This window comes from Macaca mulatta, chromosome 9 (genome assembly GCF_049350105.2).
Source record: "Macaca mulatta isolate MMU2019108-1 chromosome 9, T2T-MMU8v2.0, whole genome shotgun sequence".
NCBI classification, from domain to species: domain Eukaryota; kingdom Metazoa; phylum Chordata; class Mammalia; order Primates; family Cercopithecidae; genus Macaca; species Macaca mulatta.
In genome coordinates this window covers 15,001,840-15,024,893 of record NC_133414.1, presented here as the reverse complement: position 1 = coordinate 15,024,893, position 23,054 = coordinate 15,001,840, and the positions used below count along the sequence as shown (strand labels likewise).

Genomic DNA, 23,054 nt, shown 5'->3' with positions numbered 1-23,054 from the left:
AGCATGCGTCTGTATTCTACTGCACTATGGTGACCACGCATGTGGGAAGAAAAAGGGGCACGTGGGAGCGCCTCTGCCTTTATATGCAGTGCCACATCCTAAACCTACTTCTCTTAACTTTAAAACGTCCATATTCAGCAATCGGATGAATATAACTTTAGGAAATAGAAGTACTTAGTTCTTACCAAAAAGAACATAAACCAAGTCTCAAATCTAAACACAACTCCATGAAAATGAAACTCTGAATCAGGCCTTGCTTAAAACTGGAATAACGATAGGGGTGCTGTGCTTCGTAGCTCAGTTCCTGCATTGTTCAGTTGTGAAGTGGGACTGACTCAGAGGGGCCTTCTCTGCCCCCTTCTGTTCCCCATTATCTGGCAAAATGAGTAAATGAATTCAATAGTGTTTGAAGGATGCTTGAAAATCCACAATTAACTTTATAAAATAATACGGTATTTAAATGGAACTAGCAAGTACCAGGCACCCTTTGTTCATGGCCAGAAGGACATAAGCCTTCATTAACAGAGAATTTCTCGTGCTCCATCAGAATTTTTTCACTTAAAGTGACAGTTGAGTTGTATTAAATACGAAAAGCTACAGAGATACGACAAACTGTGCCATTTCTGAAAAAGAATGATTCAGCCTGAAGTGACACTATAAACAACGTGACAAAATTTGAAAAATGGTCAGTGATGTAAGTAGGACTTCCTGAAGTGAAGAAGGGACCCTTCTCAAAACAGGAAGGTCAAGGCTACTGATGCTTTTCTGAAATACAGCCAGGAATTGTTTTAATTTTCTTTTTTTCCCCCAGGGCAGCATATTAATATTATGAAAGCATTTGGAAATTAGGGAGCCATAAATGACCATAGTCCATTTTAATGACGGTAGAAGAGTTATCCTAATAATAGATGGTAACAAAGTAGATCGTGACAAGTGGATCGATGTGGGTTTCTTCTGCCATTTTCCATCTAGACTGGACATCATGCAAGAGTTTGAAAAAACGTATTACAGGCCAGGCGTGGTGGCTCACACCTGTAATCCCTGCACTTTGGGAGGCTGAGGCGGGTGGATCACCGCAGGTCAGGAGTTCAAGACCAGCCTGGCCAACATGGTGAAACCCTGTCTCTACTAAGAATACAAAAAAATTAGCCAGGCGTGGTGGTGCACACCTGTAGTCCCAGCTACTTGGGAAGCTGAGGCAGGAGAATCACTTGAACCTGGGAAGCGGAGGTTTCAGTAAGCCAAGATCGTACCACTGCACTCCAGCCTGGGCAACAGAGCCAGACTTGGTCTCAAAAAAAAAAGAAAAAGTATATTACAAATAGAGGACACACCTTCATTTCCTTCACTGCTCTACTCTATAAAAATGGCAATGACGTCTTTGCTCCCAATATATAATAAAGTAGATTATTCCAGTTGAAGAACTTAAAATTTCCATACACTTTTGTTATTGAATTAAATCTATTAAAATTCTGTAATAACAACCCAGTCACTTTAAAACAGATGGAAATCCCATAAGCCACCAACAACCTAAATCAACAAATAGTTTACATTTATTTATTTGCAGTGTTTTTATTTGCAGTGTTTATTCATGGACATATATTTTGATTTTGATTTTTTTCCTGATTACAAAAATAATATTTATTTTAAAATAGAAATGATTTAAAATGTATAGAAAACAAAAAGGCCACCCTAATCTCACTCATCCAAGATTATGGCATACATTCTTACCATTTTTATTCAAATGTGAATGTGGTGTCAGATTGGACTCTTTTATAAAAACATTCCATTCATTCTGGCTAGTCAACATTTCTACATGACTTATTCTGATAATTTTTTGTAAGTTTCTTAAGGACACGCTTTGTCTCAAATATATTTCTATTACCTGTTGCTCTTGAAAGAGCTCAGGAGATGCTTCCTTAAGAAATGCTGCTTTGGTATGCAGATTATTTCAAATTGTAGGCACCTGGGGAACAGCAGATGCAGGGAGGGGCTGTCTCTGAACTCCCTTATCTGCCCAAAGACTGATCCTCCAAAGGGAACTCAGTTGTGGACTCCCTTCCTGGAAGTGTCATGAACCAGGGGGAATTAACTCTCATCACAGGAGAGGACACTGGAGGTGACACCACACCCAGAGAGACTTTGTCACGGGCTGTCACCTGTTCTTCTGAGGGCCCATTCATCATTCCCCAAAACCATTTACTCTCCCCTAATTTGTCTGCTCCATCCTCCCTCCCCTCTCCCTATAAAGAGGGTATGTATGCTTCTAGATCTCACTCTTCTTTCCTGCGGGGCCCCTGTGTACTTTTCTCCTGTTAACTTACCCGCTATTGGTTTATTTCATAGACTCGACTGAACCCTCAGAAGGTAGAAGGAAAGTCTTCCCTACCCTGCACACATTGTTGAGAGCTTCCCACAGACCAGGATTTCCATAAATGCACGTGGGATGAGTGAAGAGGCATAGGTTTTTATTTTTCATCTTGACTTTGATGTTAATTTATTGACATACTGGGTCTAGTACTAAACATCCATCCTCACATCTTCTTGAATAACTAATCTGGAATGACTGACATTGAAACATTGTTGTAAATTTCTACCAGTTAATAAAATGCCAATGAAAGCTAAAACATAGAAACCAAAATTGAATATAAATTTGAATGCAACTCTCTTAACTTCCTAATACATTTTTTCTTTACTATATTTTCCTTAGTTAAAAGTGGGTTAACTCACATATTACAATACAAAGTGATTTTCAGAAGTAGCTATTAATTGAACGTCTTTTCTTTTTTAAAAAAATCTCTACCAATAGCAAAAAAAAAAAAAAAAATTCCCTAACCTGAGTCTTTTGAATCTGAATACTATGAGGAAGTGATAAAATGGTTTCTTTAGGCATAATAGTGCCAAGGCTATCCTTGCTATTATTACTGTCTACCACCCCTTGGAAACGATTTTGAACATATTAAATATACAGTCTTTCTTACTCGATCTCTTGTGGGATAATGTCCCAATAGTGTATTAATTTGAAAAGTCCTATTTTCTAGGAACATATGAAGACTGGTTAATTTTACAAAATCTCAGAAATGAAAATAACAGTAGGAGTTCAATTTTGTTTCAAACAAAAGTGATTATTAGATTGGTTAAAACAACAATGGGAAAAAAGATGAATGAAAATCTATAAAATGCTTATAAGTAGGAACAGAAATGGACTGAAAAAAAGTTTGTTTTGGGGATTATTGACAAAGCTTTTTGTACCGGTAATTAATAGTCCCCATGACAGTATCTTAAAAGTAAAATATAAGCCTCTTTTGTAGAGATCATAGTTTTTACATAATCTCATCTGTATTATGGTGACTAACACTTAATGATAATTTTTTTTAAATGTATTGATAAGTATGACTCAAGGTATTGCTGATGAAAGAGTTTTTAATTAGAAACGTTCACCTGAGCATTATGAATGTAACTAAGAAGAAACAACTTATGATCCTACTAAGTAGCGTCTTAGGTTTTAGTGCTGGGGATAAAGCTTAGTATCTTGAATTTGATTCAGAATTGATTTTATAGCCAGAGTGGAGGTTAGTACCCAGGTCTGTTTTCCTTACCTGCTGAGGCTAGAATTGGTCCACATCTAGTTCTTGCTGTGATATACTCAGTAGACCATGCAGATTAACATGGTTAGAGTTGTCTAAATATGATAGAATCTTTGAATCCCTGAATGATCTTCAGAAAATACAGTTGCAATGAAGCAATTTTTAGAGCCCCCATTGTAGGATTTTTAATTCAACTTCATAGTGATGAGTTGAGAAAGTTTTATTACTATTAAACTGTCCTGGAGTCTTGAATCTTCTTGCATTCAGTGGAAATTACATATGCATGTCAAGTGAAGACCTTGTCGGGGGTTCTTAGTTCACTACACGCAGCACAAACTGCCACTCTCCTGAGAGGCCAGCCTTGATAGTCTGTCTGGACAGCCACAGGTATCAAAACTTCTCTGGGAGGGAGCACTCCTTGGTAGCCCTCCAAAAAAATAACTGTGCCTCTTACAAGATTAGAGTGGGTGCCTGGCCACTTTTGCTGTCACACTTTCACAGGCTCTGCAGAAATGACCACCAAAACCTCTTGTTTTATTCTTGTGACTCTAGATACCTGTAGGGTCCATATTTGTCATTTTATAGTATCTCTGTTTCCATTAGGATTTAATCAAAAAAAGTGAATAGCTGTTTTCTATTTGATCTCACGTAGATTTAAATTAATATGGTTGGGGTGGAATTTGCATCCGATTTATTTATTTCTTGATAGTAACTTATCTGTGTTCTCAGAACTCCTTATAAGAACAAGGTTAAAACATTAGCTTGGATTTGAGTACCCCTCCAATGTTGATTATTTTATTTCCATTTATAGGAGAGGACACTGAGGCCATGGGAAATTAAGTAACCCCATTTAATTTAAACAGCTAGTAAGTAGTGGAATCAGGACTTCACCCAAGGCCTGTCTGACTCCCATGCCATTTTGCAGCACGCTAAACACTTTAGTCTTTCTAAAAGGAGTATATGAAAGGAAAGAAAGATTTCTCAGTTTTTAATTTCTATCTTAAACTCTAGCATTTTGGATTCTTTATAAATTCCGCTAGGACATATAAATGATTTCAGATGACCAGTCAGTTGTTTATGCAAAGCATATTCAAAGTGATTTTCTTTTTAAAATATAGCTATACATCAGTTTTTTTACTAGTGTCAGGGCAGGTCTTTTCTTGAAGATAGTGAGAATCAGCTCCATTGTGCTTGGGAGGAAAAAAGAAGTCTGATCCCTTCCGTCAAGAAAGAGATACTTCTGAGACTCTTCAGTACATAGAACCACAAGGAAAGAGTTTGGGAGTAAACATTTGATATAGCTTGTGTTCCAAAGTTGTATGTAAATCAAATTCTAGTTTCAATGTTTGGCAGTCAGAACCAAAGTGATGGATGCTGAAAGAATCTTTGGGAAGATGACTAATCACCTGTTAATTTACTTGTTCATATTTTCACATCTGATCTGCTTAAAACAGGATATAATTACATGATACATAACATCAGTATAATTACATCAGAAATATTGCTTGCCTCTCGGCTGTGTTTGTAACTCTCACCTAGTTGTTGTTGTCGTTTGTATTTTCCCACGTTTTATGAAGGCCCAGTGACAAAGAGGTCATGTGGAATCTTGGCTGTTCTCTGTGTGTAGCCCTCTACTTCCAGCCCCTTCCACGGTGGTTCTCATATTTTAGTGTGCATCAGAATTTCCTGGAGCGTTGGTTTGAAATTCAGACTTCTGGGTCCCATGCTCAGAGATAGATTCAGTAGGTTTAGGGTAGTCCCAGAAATCTGCATTTTGAACACACAGCCACAGGGGATTCCGATTGCTTTCAGATGCGCCTGGGAGCAGCAGCCCCTACAATCAGAGCTCCCGAATCCATCAGTGATGACAGGTATCAACCTGAGTCTAACAGGATGACGGGTATCGACCCAAGCCCAACAGCGATGACGGGTATCGACCCGAGCCCAACAGCGATGACGGGTATCGGCCCCAAGCCCAACAGCGATGACGGGTATCGGCCCCGAGCCCAACACCGATGATGGGTATCGGCCCCAAGGCTGACAGTGATGACGGTATCGGCCCCAAGGCTGACAGTGATGACGGGATCGGCCCCGAGGCTGACAGTGATGACGGGATCGGCCCTACAGTGATGATGGGTATTGGCCCCGAGGCTAACAGTGATGACGGGTATCGGCCCCGAGGCTAACAGCGATGACGGGTATCAGCCCCGAGGCTAACAGCGATGACGGGTATCGGCCCCGAGGCCAACAGCGATGACGGATATTGGCCCCCAGGCCAACAGCGATGACGGATATCGGCCCCGAGGCCAACAGCGATGACGGATATCAGCCCCCAGGCCAACAGCGATGACGGATATCGGCCCCCAGGCCAACAGCGATGACGGATATCGGCCCCCAGGCCAACAGTGATGACAGGTATAGGCCCTGAGGCCAACAGCGATGACGGGTGTCGGCCCCGAGGCCAACAGCGATGATGCCCCGAGGCCAACAGCGATGACGGGTGTCGGTCCCGAGGCCAACAGCGATGACGGGTGTCGGCCCCGAGGCTAACAGCGATGACGGATGTCGGCCCCGAGGCCAACAGCGATGACGGATATCGGCCCCCAAGCCAACAGCAATGACAGGTATCGGAGCGATGATGGGTGTCGGCCCCGAGGCTAACAGCGATGATGGGGTTAATGGGTATCAACTATACACAACAACCCCTGTGAAGCCTGGGCTCCTTCAGCTGTTTCTCACCGTCACCGAGTTTTCTGAAGGCTGCTCCACCTTTCCTGGAATCAGTGAGAAGGAAGGTAGCCTTGTCTCAGCTGCCCTCATTCTTTGAACCTTGGGCATTTAACTCTTTTTTTGTGTGTTATGTGACACAAGGGTCCAGGTTTCAGACATGGCTACAGTGCCTCACCAGGACTAGACGGAATAGCCACCCACATCACCAAGGTGGAAGAAGGCACTTCCAGACTCCAGCATAGATCTTACTTACGGATCACTAAACAAATGCCATTTCATTTTCCATATGACTTTGTCATGACGACAGTCTTGAAGAAAATGGAGAATCTCTTCTTGGCAAGCTCTTGGCCAAAGTCTCCTTGATTACATATTTGAAACACTTGTTCAGCTGACATTTCCCCAAACAGTGTGTTACAGAAGACATGATTTTTGCTGCTTTTCAGATACTAGATTAAGTCATGAGAACACTAGAATCTTTGCAATATTTTCATTGATATCATAAACCTAGAAATCATCAGCAGGTGTGAAATTTCTACTAACAATGTATTTACTGTCCCAAGCCAGTGACTGACTAAGGCATGGCCCTGATGTTAGGGAATGTGCAGTCTAGTAAGACATGTCAACAGAGCCATGCTGCAGACAGAATAAAATAAATGACAAATGTCTGTTACCTGATGGGGGAAGGAGAAAGCACAGAGGATATAAATCTCACTAGGGGAAGACCTCACAGAATCGATGATGTCTGAACTAGGCCTTGAATGAAGAGAAGTATATCAAATGCAGAGAGAATAGAAAAGGTTAACTACAGAACATGTTTAATGAAACTTAAATTCAGTAAAACATTGGGTGAAAGCCTTTTGCCTCCAGAACTGTTTAAGGCTCATGCTCACTGGTGGATCTTAAGTCCTCAGCAACCTGTTTACCTTAGTATGTTTGACTTCATGAATATAATGCCAGTGAAATGGACTCAGATATAGTTTACCTCCAAGCATTTTCAGCCAGAGCTGTGCTTCTTAAAGTTGCTTCTGAAAGCTACCTCGGCCCCATCGCAGACCTGATGAATTCAGATCCCTGCGGTTGGGGCCACAGTGAGGCTATGCTTCACCACTGCTTCAACACCGGCCTTCCATAAGCTCAAAAAAGGGATCTCATCTCCTCAGAACTGTGAATTCATATGTTTACTACATAACGAGCAAATGGAAATGTGGAGAAACTTGTTAAGAAGGGTGTGTCTCTTATTGATCTTTCTTCAGCCTGTCAGATAATGGGCAGGAACCAGTTGTGGATTCCCTTGCAAGGATTCAACTCCAACTCCCAGTTACTGAATTCTTACAAAACCTAGCATTTTACCACCACCACTAGGATTGACAAAAACAGCCTCCTGTCAAAAGAGATATGTTTCTGGAGCATAAACAGGGCCACTGCAGTAGAATGTGCATTGCACAACATTGTGGGCACCGTTGCCGTTGTGGACACTTTCAATTTGTATATTTATTGTGACAGTTTTCCTGCAGCTGAAAGTACAGTGTCTTGCGGAAAGACACCTTTTTAATCTGAACAATGCCTCCACATGGGCCAGCTGTGGCCCTGAAAATAGAAAGCAATGTTTTCTGCGTAGCCCATCTCTTCTTTATTTAACTCCCTGAATTGTTTGGCTCATCGAAGTTGCTCACCAGCATCCTAAGGTAATGCCACATCCTCCTGTTTTCTCTCCTCTTGTGGGGAAGCAGAATTGCTTAATAAGTTCAGAATCAGTCAGATCGCATTCCTGGTAGCTTTTCTTCTGGACCTACAATTGGTGCCGGTAATCTAGCAAATGTTTCAATTCGGTTCCATAGCAAGTATTGACTATCTCCTACAAGGTGTGCATCAAAAATCTGAAAGACTCAGGAATTGGTATTTGCTAGTATTTCTGCCCTAAAAGTGCATTGCAAATGATCATGGAATACTCACAAAAAAACTAAGAGTGTATGCAAGCTTACAATAAGAAAACCCCTTAAAAATTCATAACTTTTGGCCAGGCACGGTGGCTCACGCCTGTAATCCCAGCACTTTGGGAGACTGAGGTGGGCAGATCATGAGGTCAAGAGATTGAGACCATCCTGGCCAACATGGTGAAACCCCGTCTCTACTAAAAATAGAAAAATTAGCTGGGCATGGGGGCACGTGCCTGTAGTCCCAGCTGCTCGGGAGGCTGAGGCAGGAGAAGCCGGGAGGCTGAGGCAGGAGAAGCCAGGAGGTGGAGGTTGTAGTGAGCCGAGATCACGCCACTGCTGTCCAGCCTGGCGACAGAGTGAGAATCCGTCTCAATAATAATAATAATAATAATAATAATAATAATTCTATAACCTTCATTTAAAATTAACAGAAAGCTGTAATCGATTTTGGCTGCCTGTCAGACATTTTTGTATAAGAGCAAAGCACGGCTATACCTGTCTGTAAAAAACGCTTAGCAGAGAGAGAGGCGCTCCTTTTTGGAATTAATCAGGTCTTCCCTCTGACTGCTCCCTCCAGTCAAGTCTTCTGCTGTATGGACTGTGTTTCCAACTCATGTTTCTTGCATCCTACTCTTGGTTGGATTTTGACACCTCTCCATGGTCAGCTGATAGTATTCCTCAGAAACCCTTTTATACTCAACCCTAGTATCCTTCTATCAGCCCTCCCCCTTGGATCAGAGGGTAAATCCAATCTTCATTATTTTAACCACCTTCCTCCCAACACCTCTTTATCACTGCACATACCATTTTGAATCCACTTAGCCAGGTACAACTACATGGGGGCAAATCCCAATTAGAAATGAAGGCAGGACAGTGGAGACCAGGAGATATATAGGACATTCAAGTTTCCTGCAGGGCATGGGGCCTGTGCTTGCCTCTTTCTGAAGAGTCAGCGGTAGCCCTGCTTACCCACACAGCAGGCACCTTGGTGGTGGCATGGGCCACCTAACACTGATACCCGCTTGCGACTACATTATTTTTAGCAGAGGCATCAACTAACTCTTCAAGTTTGAAAACTCAGAAACACCTTGAATGCCTTTTTCTTTGCGACTCACCCTGCTTAACTACCTGGCCCTATCAACTCCTTTTGTCCCTCCTCTCTCATTCAGCGCCCTTTGGCTTCTTTGACAGCATCCTGGTCCAGCTGTGCATCACTCTGTCCTTGAAATTCTGCAAAAACACTCTTGAAATGTCCTCCCTAACCCTCCTTTCTCCTTCCAGTTCATGCTACTGTATCCTAACAGCCTAGTAACACCCATAAAACCAAATCTCAGGACGTTGTTTTCCTACTTTCTTCCCCTTGGCCTATTCAATCCGAACTCTGGCCTTTTCCAAGCACTCTGTAACTTGAATTTCTCTCTCCTTGTGAACATATTTCCCGGCGCTTCCTCCCAGGTGAGCCAGCCCAGCGCCGACACTGTTCCTCAAGCACCACTCATTCATTGTGGACTCTTATGCTGTTCACAGGGCCGCAGTGCCCTTCTCTCCCCTCTCTATATAGACAAGCCTGACTCATTCTTCCTGGTTTACCCCAAGTCTCATCCCCTGTACCGTGAGACTTTTTCACATGCCCTAACCTGTACTGATTGCCCCTTTCTCTGAGTACCAGTAGCCCTTACTGCCTTAGACGGCTTAGCAGGGCATCTTAACTCTCTGCCTTGCTGTTGATGACTTCGATGGAGGATGAGCATGTCATTTACTGTGCACACTGGGACACTCTCTAGAGTCGGTATGGTGCTGTTAATTATCTCACTGGGAAAACAGGCGCTTTAAACTTGAACTTTCCTGGGCAGATCGGGATGTACGGTCATGCTGTTTATATTAGGGCATCTTGTCTTCCCAACAAGACTATACGCTCCTGTGGGCAGAGATCATGTTTTATGTTTGCTTTGTATATTCCTTGTCCCGTGAAACAGCACCACTCACATAACTAATGATCAATAAATATAGGAAGGAAGGAAAGAGGGAAGGAATACATCAAAACAGTCCATTTATCTTCTCTGAAAAAGGTGGTTTCTTAAAAATCAAAACAGTACTCCCACATTGGATGCGTACAGGGCATGAATAACAAGATAACTACACAACTTCTCCATGACAAGTTGGAAAAGGGCAGCTGAAATTCAAGGAAGTGGAGTATAAGTTTGAAGATTAGAAGAAACAGCAGCCACAGACAGATCAAGTGGCGGATAGGAATCAAGGATAGTGTAATCTTGTCGATCAAAAACATCAAGGTAATCTAAAATAAAAAAGCTAAGTTTGTATTTAATGGGGGCTGTGAAAGCATTGATCACTGTTAAATATCGAAGAGAAACCTCCACGGGATGCCACGTGGGAAGTGTGGTATGTCGCGCTTTCCTTCATACTACAGGGAATCATCCTCAAAAGATGAAGTGTAATCATTTTATTGTGGGATTTTGGTTTAAGTAAACCTAGTAACGGAATCCATAGTTAGGCTAAATGTGCCCTTTCCTAGTTTTCCTCCCTGAAGACTCCTTGACGCATCCGTATACTTCCCCTCCAGGTATATGTTAGCCTTTGTCCTAGCAGCTTGGTGCCCGAAAGAGTGAAGATCAGATAAAAGTCTGAGAACTCCTGTCAGCCTCAGAATGTAAACCCCAAATTTTCCTACAGCTGATCCCAATGAGAAGGGAGTTGCCACCGTGTAAAAAAGAACAGGAAATTGAATTCTACCTCTGAGGCACAGCCTGTCCTAACGCCCCAGTGTCCACGGTGGGACAGTGCATAAACCTCCACTGATGGGTGAGACCCCCGCCCCGCGCCCACCTCCCCAGCACCTCACCCTTCCTTCTCCCAGCCTCTGTCACCTCTGGGTTGGGGTCTGACCTGAGCCTCCCGCCCATGTTATAATTTACCCTGACACTGGAGGCATTCATTCCATACCTCCTGGCGAGGGGGTAAACTCAGCACCTCGTGGAATGACTTTCAAAGTTCATATACTGAGAAACCTTCACTTTAGAAACAGAAAAACTCATGACTTTTTCCTCATTCATTTGTCTAAAGAACGGTCAAGCCCAGTAATGTGTGGAGGGAATGCATGTGTTTTATGCCACTTGCCTAAGGCCTCTGAGCTGGTGATTCCCAATCTTCTAAATTTTGTGTTGCTTGAGCCTCAGCATTCATTCTATAAAATAAATAAACGAGTTATATGAAACATAATGCACCTTCCAAGTAGAATTTCTATAAATCCCTAATTATTATTATTACTATTTTTTGAGACAGTTTCTGACCTGTCAACCAGGCTGGAGTGCAGTGGTGTGATCTTGGCTCACTGCAACCTCCGCCTTCCAGGCTCAAGCAATTCTCATGTCTCAGCCTCCCGAGTAGCTGGGACTACAGGTGTGTGCCACCACGCCCAGCTAATTTTGAATTTCTAATAGAGAGGGGGTTTCGGCATGTTGACCAGGCTGGTCTTGTACTCCTGACCCCAGGTGATCCGCCTGCTTCAGCCTCCCAAAGTGGTGGGATTACAGGCATGAGCCACTGCGCCCAGCCTATTAAATCCATAATTTTGAAACATTTTTCTTTGCTAATAAAAAAAAATGGATTCAACAAACATCACTACACTAAAGCTTGTTATTACCCAGATCTTAATACTTAGTAAATATGATGTAACCATTGAAATACACCAGCCATGTTAAACAAAGGCATGGCACAACTCACCAAAGGAGAATTCTTCTTGTTTCCCAACAGTTGTATTATAAATGGGTGCCTCCTTAAATTGATAGAAATTAAAAATAACCTTGTTTAATTTGAGAAACCACTATCAGCACTTTTTGGCACTTCCTTTTGGACAGAAATGTCATAGTAGCAAAACTGAATGAAGGAGGACAAGGGATATTGTTGTCTATCCCCCCACCCCGCCACCACACACACACACACAGAAAAAGAGAGAGAGCGCGCTCTGGCCTCAAATCGGTGAGAATCACTGGGATTCAACAAGACTCTTCAAGCCTCAGAGCCCCACCAGTGTGGGGATAATGAAGGGAGCACTGTGGGATGTAGGTTCACTCCTGACTGTCATTCAAGCTCTTGAACCATCACTTTCTCCAGAAAAAAAGTGTGGCTTCACTAACTTTTAAAGTCTCCAGTTAAAATAATAAAGCCTCCGGGTCAGAGATTCTGTGGTTCAGAGATGATAGTCCAAATTCTCAGAAGTAAACCTGAAGAACCAGATAAATATGGCTGGGAATCAATTTTGCGGATATCTAGGGCCCTTTTCATTACATCAACCAACTGAAAATAACAGCCCCATACAGTAGCGGTCAGCGCTAAGATGAGACGGTCCTCACGGCCAGCTTTTGCAGTCCTTGACTTTTGTGTCTGTACATCTGACTGCCCCGCAGGCCAGCTCCTGCTAAGGTCTCATGTCTGTAACTCAGTAGGATATTCTCGTTTCATCTGTAAATACTTTGTCTGCAATACTTTTTTTCCTTAATTTGAAGGCATCATTTTTAGGTGCATTAGTTGATGGACTGTGCTAAATTCTGATTGTCAAACTGAATCTGAAATGAACTTCAGGGCTCAGTATGAGACCTCTGGCTATTTACTGAAGGAGTGCTTCCTTCAGTTCCTTCAAGTGAAGTAACAGACCAGAGAAAAAACTTTCTCAGATTTATTCTTTCACCAACCATACATTCATACCTGCCTATTATGTGCCAGCAGTGAACAGAAGATGTGATCTCTGCCCTTGCTTTGAGCTTGCAGTCTTGATGAACACTGGACATTATTATTTTAAAAAATCACTGGTTAACGAACTCAGGCAGGCCTTATCGGGGAAGGTCACGTCTCAGTTGAGACCTGAAGGATGAGATGTACTGCTGTCTTCTCTGTTATTCCCCGAAGGCAAATTACTGAGTCTTCTCCCAGCTCCCTTTTAAAGATAGCTTTTGGTGCTTATCCCAAAAGAGTGTGTGTGTAAGGAGTATAATTGAAATCTAGTCAGCATTGACATTTCTGTGGCATAGCCCTAGGAGAGATTTTCTGATTTGTTCACAGACTGAAGAATGACATTTGTCCCCATTAGCAGTAGTCTTTAGGTTAAAATGTTGAAATAATAGTGTTCCTCTTCATCTTGAATGTGGTAAAGACATGTGCCAAGATTTTGTTTTCTCTGCCTTCCCCTAAGATTTAAAACAGCTATTATCAATAATTTACTTCGTACCCCCACTCTATTTTAAGAATCAAGATGTTCCTCTTCCATTCTCTCTTCTCTCTTCCCTGCCCCAAAATATGATTGTGAGGCCTCCCCAGCCATGTGAAACTGTGAGTCCAATAAACCTGTTTCCTTTATAAATTACCCAGTCTCAGGTATGTCTTTATTAGCAGTATGAGAACAGACTAATACAAGATACTATATGTTTAATTTCTGTAAGTTCTATTTGGTTCTTTTTGAAATCAGCCTGTTACTTTCCTGGTGCATTGAATTTTTCCTTGTTCATTTTAAGCACACTTACTTTGCTGTCCATTGCCATCTGCAAGGGGCGTCTCACCCTGCAGCTTCTGAGTCCGCTGCCTCTGGTATTTGCTGGGTCATTGTATGTATTTCATTATTTTAAATATGAGCTCATCTCTAGCAGGCCTGTTTTTCTTTTCTTTTCTTTTTTCTGTGAGAATCTGTCATGGCCCAGGTTTCAAGGCATCCTTTCAAACTCATTCTGCATTTCCCTCTCTCTGGAGCCCAGGAGTGTCAACAGCAATGCTGCTGCTCACTTACAGTTTTATGCATTGGTACAACCTCGGATTCCAAACCTCTGTGAGGTGCAGGCCAAGCATTTAATTTTTTTTTTTTTTTTTTTTTTTTTTTTTTTTTTTTTTAGATGGAGTCTCGCTCTGTCTCCCAGGCCAGAGTGCAGTGGCATGATCTTGGCTCATTGCAACCTCTGCCTCCCAGGTTCAAGCGATTTTCCTGCCCCAGTCTCCCAAGTAGCTGGGATTACAGGTGTGCACCACCACGCCTGGCTAATTTTTGTATTTTCAGTAGAGATGGGGTTTGGCCATGTTGGCCAGGCTGGTCTCAAACTCCTAACTTAGAGTGAATCTGCCCACCTCGGCCTCCCTAAATGCTGGGATTACAGGTGAGAGCCACCATGCCTGGCCGCATTTAGAGTTTTCTAAGAAACTTTCTTTTTCTCCCTCAAAGTCTGGACAGAGCTTGCTCGTTGCCTCCCTGTACTCGGGGGTAGACCCTTGCCCTTCACAGCCTCACCAGAGGCTTTCGCTCCAGCTCCCCACTCACATAGGCCCGAGACCTCCTTGCCCTTGCCCTTGCCCTTGCCCTTGCCCTTGCCCTTGCCCTGTGAGTGTAGAAACCTGAGCTTCATGTGAGACTGCCTCTCCCCTGCCTGCCTCAGAACAGTCGCAGGCTGTGCCTTTGGAATGCACATGCCCTTTCTTGTGGCTGGAGCATTCTCTACCTTCTTTCTCCTTTCTTCAGCTCACCTCCACCTTTTTCTTTGGTTTCAGCTCAGCCATCACTTTATCTGAAAGCTTCCCCGCTGCCCACTCCCACCCAATAATGGGTGAGGTGCCCCTTGGTATATACCTGGTGCCTGGCTTGTGTAATCACAGGTGTGCTCTGGGCAGTCCTTGACTTCTTACTGCCTTTATCTTCCACTTCACTGCAGGCTTTTTGGGGACAAGAGACCATTTGTTCAGTAACACCTAGCATAGTCCTGGCACATTATGTGTGGTAGATAAATATGTCTTGAATTAATGCATTTTATTTTTGTAATAAGGTCACAATGAGGTTTAAGTCCCAGATTTGTAAGCCCCCCCCCCGCCCCTGCCAAGTTTTTATACAGGATCAGAGAACATCATCTTCACCATAGTTGCACTTAGTAAGAATCAACAAAAATGTGAGAAAAACCATATGCTGAAATAGATCACATCTCAAGAGAGCACTTGTAACTGTGTGTCCCGTGACGTGCCTCTAAGATTTGTGGGTGCACAGAGGCCAGTGTTGCCTACTCAGTGTGCTGAGGCTGAGGGACATCCAAACACGGGGATCGTATGCCATTGAGGGCGCATGAAGAGTCAGGCTTGGTGGGCATCCCAGCTACTCAGGAGGCTGAGGCAGAAGAATTGCTTGAGGCCAGGAGTCCAAGGCCAGCCTGGGCAACACAGCGAGATCCCTGTCTTTAAAAGAGAGAGCCAGGCTTTACTCCAACCTGTATAAAATGCTGTCTTCTAGAACGCTCTTTGGTTTCTAGAATGGAATGTCACTCGGTTCCCTTAAGGAAAAGATGTCTCGTGGGGCTGCCGGTGGAAGTGGCCAGGAACAGGGCTGCTGTAAGGCCTAGACTCTGCATCCCTCTCCACGAGCGTTGTCTCTGTGTCTCCGGTCGCCGCTTCTCTTTGCACGTCCGCTTCATCCTCCCCTCCCTGCTGGCTGACCTCCTCCTTTTGCTTGCTGGCTCCTCACAGTTCTGGTTTGCACACAGTAGGCGCATCATGCTACTCGCATTGTGACATTTTGGCATCGCCGGCTCCTGCTGAACCCCTCGTTCCCTCATTGCCTGCCATTCTCAGGAGGAAGACAGAGAGGGCCCAGCTCATCACTTGACATATCTGCGGCTTGGCTCCCCTTAGGTCAAGGGTGCATCATCCTGCAGCCAAGCCGTGGCTTACAGGGCACTGGGACAAAGCAGTCCTGCCCATTTGGGCAGCAGGGGCGAGAAGTGGGCAGTTTCCTGTGAACATCCTGATCTTTCTCCGCGTGTACCAGTCAATCTTCTGTTTGGTTGGTCCCCCGTTTCTAGCCCCTTGACCCCAACAAGTAAAGTACTGGGTTATGACATCAAATGTTTCAGATACAGAAAGAATCCCTCACCCCTGCATTGCATATCACTTAATTGTCATTCTAGTTGGTGTATCAACCAAGTATTGTGTGTAAGTTTAGGTTTAGGTCTGAATTTTCTGGGTGGTCAGCTAAAATCAGATTTCTGAGCCTGCATGCTGAGAACCCATTCCAAGACAATTCCACCAAGATGTGGAGGACCATCAGGCCCTGCCTGAATAGCCACCCTTGATTCTAGCTCTTTCCCCACCTCTCATAGTGTTTTACATGCCACAGTTACTGTTATTTTAATACAATGGATATCAAGACTACAATTTTATGTTTCCACTTTCTCCTTGAAAATGGAAAATGATGCGCTAAATATTATTGGAGAAAAGATGTACCCTATTAGATCCAGATAAAATTTGAGCCACAGTCATCAGATCTCAGAGTTCAAAGTATGTGTATATCCATCTTACCCACAGCCCAGTTTCCAGGCACAGCTCCCCTGCTGCGCACTCACCTGGCCTCCTGGGGACAGGTAATCCACCAGCCTCTGCCCTCTTCCTCTCCCCAGCTGGCCACCATGCTTCTGTTTTGTGAGGTGGAAAGTAACACCCAGCATTCTCAAGTTTAACATGGGAGGATGCACTTAGCTATGGCTTTGTTTGTTTACCATTCAACCATTTTTCTTTTACAGTCACTGTGTGCTCAGATACAACTGTAAACATTAAGTCATTTATGTGGAAAATAACTCCTGTTAGCTGTGCAGTCTCAGGCCAGTCATTTAAGCTGCCCATACTTGGATTTTGTCATTGGTAATTTAGGATCACAATACCTATCCCCACTGGTTATTGCAGGATTAAATGAGATGTGTATAAACTGCCTCGCACGTGGGGAGTCTCAAATGATAGCTTTAAGACAGTGAGAGGAAAGAGAGTGGGAGAGACCCTGGTTGTGGTCCACTCACTCAGATGTGCCGGCGGGCTGCCTCCCATGACTCCCTCTCCCTCTGTACATCCCTGGCTGCAAGTGGTCCCCATTTGGGTCCCCTCTGCTTGTCCCCTGGGACCCGACAGCAGAGACTGTTGTCCCTCACCCCTTTGCAAGCTGTAGGAGTTTGGCAGATCTAATGAGGACCCGGTTTTCAGTTCTGCGTGCTGTAAACCTTGATTTCCTTGCATGATATAAACCTTGATTTGACCACAAGTTAAAACTGAGTCATCAAATCTGAAGCTGGGCTGTGACTGCTGGCCAGAGTTCTTAGAGGATTTCACAGCGACCTGAAGGCTCTTCCCACCGACCCCTGTTTCTTGAAGTGTCTGCTAGACACAGTGACTTCCTTTCAAAGTCCATGCCACATTCTGCTTTTCCCAGCACAACCAGCCAGAAAAACCCAAATTAAAAGTCCCTCAGGAGAACGACAGTGTGGATAGATCGCTGTTTGGGGAACACGGCCAGTCTGCCCTGTTCACAGAGTGGCGCATTCAGCATGTCAGACACGCCACGCGCTGCCGCCTTCACTTGATGATGACATGAGGAGCAGCATTCTGAAGGAAGGGTCTGCCCGGCCACCAGCAGCTGATTCATTATTTATATACAATTAAAGGGCAGGGTTCAAATGAATGCTAGCATCTGGGAAAAGGCATTACTCATGGACGGATCAGATTGAGCATTTGTCATTTCTCTAGTGACTTCACATACGCCCTGTGCCTTGGGACTCAAATTATATTAAGCAGAAGAGATGCTTTAACTCTTTTATTTACTTTAATTGTTGATCTTATTTCACTTTTTCAGATTATCTGGGCTCGTTTAAAGGTAGCCCTTGCTGCTGCTTCATATATTAAAATAGGAACGGAGGAAAATTTCTTTTTAGAACCTATTGCATTCTAAAGATGAATGCAGATGATTCCACTATGGTTCTTAATGACCCACTGTTAACATAGTAGAAAACTCAGTGCATTAATGCAATACCCCTTTTCACATCATTACTCCTAATGGAACTGTTACCAGGATAATAGCTTGACCTTTAGCTATAGATTCAGGGAGCAAAAATGCATTCTGTCTCCCCAATAACTCTATTCACATAGCGTATTGACTGTTTGCAGATCAATGCAATGACAAAGTCTTTTGGCCTTGTCCTTGAGGCCTCATCTGCTATCGTAAGGGAGAGAATAGGATTTCGTCTTCAGTAAGTAAATTCTAGTTAAGTCTCTTTTAAGTTTAGATGTAATCCATGAACTAGCGTGTCAATAATGTGCCCGGTAGAAATATTTATTTGTATAGGTATTTTTTGAAAAGCCTATTGCTGCACCTTCAGAGATCTTAGACACAGACCCAGGAGACAGTGATTTTCTTGGCTTCTTTCTATTGAAACCAAATAAGTTTTCATTGAAACTAGAAAAAAATAACTAGACACAGCTGCCCTTTTAGTGACTGAGAGAATATTTGAGCTCAAGGTTGGACTAGAAGGGTCTGATCTGAACCCACTCACGATGTGGGAACAGAGTCCACAGTCTCCTTTGGCTTATCTTGAACTTGCTTGTCCGCACACATGGGAGTCATTCAATGTGGTGTAGTCCAAATCCACTTTGTTAATTTGGAGCCATGACTTTCTAATGTGTGCTAATTTGGACACATGCATTTCACAACCCGAGAAAAGAGGGGTTGCTATGGAAATTAACTGTATAAATAATATTACAAGGGGGGAGATGTTTACCTGCTGTGACAGTGGATTCAGTCATTTTTGTAGTACACATTTTTGCATAAACAAATAGGATGCTAAACAGAAATATTTTGTTCTATTTATTAAAACAGGACTTCAAGAACCTTTTGGAAATTATCTGATTAGTAAATGTTCTTGTGGGTATTTGAAGGCAATAAGACCTTGCTTCTTTAAATAGAGCCTATTAATTAAAGACTTCCTGCTAATTCAGATAGACCATTTTCCCTCAATTAGCCTAAATTTGTAAGCTAATGTATTTGCTTCCATTAGAAACAAAACTGGAAAACATGTTGGCTTATTTATCAAATGCTTGAGTTCTTCTTCAGAAAAACGCACTATAGTAGGTGCTTTGAGGGAGACAAAAGAGATGAAGACACTGAAGTTGCTTAGAATCTAGTGGCAGAGATTTGAAAGTATGTGCACCCCCAGGGATAGCCTATCCTCTGCACCTCCCCACCTTGCTCTCCCGGTCCCCCCATATCATACATCGGGCAGCCTGGTTGATTTTCTCCCCAGTCATTAATTGTGCTTTCTAAGCATCACTGCCCCTCTCCCCAGGTGGGGCTCTGATGGAACCTTTCCACTAAGACTTCCTCTTGCTCCCTGGTCCCACTGTCATCCTGATCACTTGTCTGTCCGCATGACTGATGGCCTAGCCTATGTAGTGGCTGGACCTCATCCACGGTGACATTCACCTCTACTGCATTTCAGCCCCGTACTGTTGGCCACACCTTAGCATCCTCACACGCAGCTGCTCCTCAGCTGCTGCTGTATTCTCTGGTATCTTGGGGAACAATTCTTCTAGCTCCATGACTCCTGCTTGCCAACCCATTGACATCTGCATTCCCTGATCTCTATAGATAGCTCCAAGCCCATGATCCTTTTTCTGTGTTCACGTCCTTCCTAGATTTGGGGGGGTGAAGGGGAGGGGAGGAGTGGAGAGATGAGTTCATTCATGCCCGGTCACACCTTCAGCATCTTCAAGGGCTTATATCCCTGTTCTGCCAAAACTCTCCAGCAAAACCCTGAGCCTAGACCAGCCCTACCATCCGGTGTTCTAAAGGAGCTGCAGGGACTGAGGTGGAGAGCCTGTAGACTCTCACCGCGCTGCGTAGCCCTACCACGTTGCCCGTCTGCGGCTTGGCAGCGGCATTAGTTGTCTGCGATCTGCTTCCTCTCTGATTCTTCTGAGAGATGATCCCACACCTCCTCTACGCCCTCCATCCTCCAGAGCCCCTCACCCCTGAGCTCACTGAGGGCTCAGGAGTGTTTGCTCCAGCCTAGAACCACTTCTGAATCGACCATCTTCCCTTCCTATGGGTTCCGAAGAGGATGTTTCCCTCCTTTTGTTGGAGGCAGCCTCTCCATTTCTATTCCAGATCCATCAGCCCCAGCCCCCTAGGGTCATGCCTTTGACTATCTCCTGCTTCTCCCTGAATCCTGTTCTCTCCTGCCACACCACTGCTCCCTCAGCCTGCACACCACACCCACGTCCCTGTCCCTCAGCCCTCCTGTCTCCCCTCTTCTTCCACCCTCCCCTCTGGGCCAGGTGTCCTGAGAGTGACCACCCTCCCCGGTCCTCACTGACCTTCAGAGGGCACCAAGGTCAGAGGGCACCCCTTCTGTCCCTCTTCTGCACTGCAGCCTGCTGGTCCCTCCTTTTTATTAGGACCACTCACCGGCCTTCCCACCACTCTCCCCATCCCTCCTGCCTGTCCAGCCACGCTTGGGCCCCTTCCTGTGCTCTTCTGCCTCCACCTTCTCTTTGGCAGCCTGGCATTCCCCCGGGCTCCCAACCCAGCCTGTGCCCTTTCCACTGTCCATGTTCTCTCTGGCGGACGTTCTCTCTCTCTCACTGTTTTGTCTGTTTGTTTTTGAGTCAGAGTCTTGCTCTGTCACCCAGGCTAGAATACAGTGGTGCGATCTCAGCTCACTGCAACCTCTGTCTGTCAGGTTCAAGCGATTCTCCTACCTCTGCCTTCTGAGTAGCTGGGACTGCAGGCACGTGCCACCATTCCCAGCCAGTGTTTTTATTTTTAGTAAAGATGGGGTTTCACCATGTTGGCCAGGCTGGTCTCGAACTCCTAACCTCAAGTGATCCACCCACCTTGGCCTCCCAGAGTACTGGGATTACAGGCATGAGCCACCATGCCCGGCCTCTCTCACTGTTTTAACCACCACATGTATGTCTGTGCCTCTTAAACCAGTGTGTTCAGCTTGGCCTCTTCTCTGAACTGTCTAAATTTCTCTGTCTAAATACACCTGGCCTCCTTGTCTGCAGGTTCCACATCCACAGATTCAACCAGTTACAGATTGAAAATATTCAGAAAAAAAAAAAAATTCAATGCAACAATTAAAAATCATGCAAATAGGCTGGGTGCCCCTCCACTGCTGTTGTATGCTCGGTGTCTCAGGGCACAGTTGCACAAGTTGCTTAAGGTCTCACTCGATTGTCCAGGCTGGAGTGTAATGGTGTGATCATAGCTCACTGCAGCCTCGAACTCCTAGACTCAAGTGATCCTCCTGCCTCAGCCTCCTGAGTAGCTGGAACCACAGTCTTGCACCACCACTCCCGGATTATTGATTGATTGATTGATTGATTGATTGATTGATTGAGACAGGGTCTCACTGTGTTGCCCAGGCTGGTCTCAAACTCCTGGCCTCAAGCAACCCTCCCGCCTTAGCCTCCTAAAGTGTTGAAATTACAGGCATGACCCACCATGCCTGGCCTATATCAGGGACCTGAACATCTGCAGACTCTGGGATCTGCTGGGGGTCCTGGAACCAGGACTGTCTCTGCCATCTCCACATGGGTGCTCCACAAACACCCCAAACTCAGCATGCTCCAAACCAAGCCTGTGATGTCCTTGCAGCTCACACACGTTGCCTTTCTTCTCTTTTTACCGCATCATGTGATGAACCAAACAATGGCAGTTCTCTGAGAGGCCCTAGATGCGTCTCTAGCTCAGGCTTTCGCAGTAGCTTCCTGAAGGGGAACTCCCTGCTTCGCTCTGGGCTCCCTGAAATGTGTCAGCCATGCTATTGACATTGATCTCGTCCTGCACAATTGGATTGTTGCCATGTAGTTGATAGTAGAGATCACATATAGCTGCTTTTCTCTTTCAAATTATTTCCTTAGGATAAATTTCCAGGAGTAAGATTACCAGTCCAAAGGTACAACAGTTTTATGTCTCCCATTAAATACTACTGATTTCTCCAAAGGGTTTTCCCTGTTTGCACTAACAGTAATGTTTGAATGTGCCAGTTTTATCAGTATCAAGTATTAGCTTTCTAACGTTGTTTTTCTAATTTTAGTAGGTATAAAGTGTGTTTTGCAGTTCTTTGGTTTACATATTAATTGAACATTTTTCCTAATATTTTTTGTTAAATATTTTTTGCCCATTTCTCTATGGGGACTTTCAAGGTTACTCGTTTATGTAAATGAGCTCTTTATCTGACGGTAGATCATGAACCTTTTCGGTCACATTTAGTACAACTAGCTTTTCTCATTCTGATGAAATGCCTTATTTTTCATTCAATAGAAATTTTACCTTTTTCCGTAGCTGAATCTGTCAATATTTTCTTTTTGTCTTTTTTTTTAAGAGAAACCTTTCAAAATATCGAAATTACCAATATTTTAAATACCAAGGAGGCAATGGGATGTCATGGCCTACCAGATCTTGACCTTACGAAGGACAGGTTGAAAAGATGAGTTTCAAAGTGCTCAGGAGTGAGTGAGGCGGAAACGTCAACCCCAGCGCCACGTGTGCGGCCACACACTGTGCACAGCCCTCCCACCATCACTGTCCCGCCTGCCTTGTGTCCTGCCTTGGGGTTCTTCTTAGTTCCCTTTGTGCTTAATCGGGTAGTTCTTTCCTGGGCGCTCATGTGATGTGCAAGGGGTTGACTTGAAGTAGAACTGGAACTTTCATCACGACACCAACTGCATTATTATTTGAGTACTGACTGAGTTGGTAGAAATCACCAGGAGAGAGACCATCTTTTCGTGTTAATTTTGCATTCAATTTTGAATTGACAACAAAAAACTGAACTCTTTTAATATATTTGCAAAACCTTGCCATAAGGTCAGTAGACCCTTAGGGAGCATTTTCTTCTCTGCCTATAAGATACATACAGATGGATGTGGAGCCAGTAGGAAGAGCAGCTTCCATGCAGACTACTTAGTGAGTATCGCCAGTTTCATTTTGAAGCACAGTGCA

The 23,054-nt window shown here is 44.1% G+C and overlaps 1 protein-coding gene across 37 annotated transcripts in view; it reads left to right on the top strand.

Annotated features, from left to right (window-relative positions):
- The window catches only part of BEND7 (BEN domain containing 7), an 88,440-nt gene that overhangs the window by 52,020 nt on the left and 13,366 nt on the right, over positions 1-23,054 (top strand). The gene's annotated exons all lie outside the window — the stretch shown is intronic.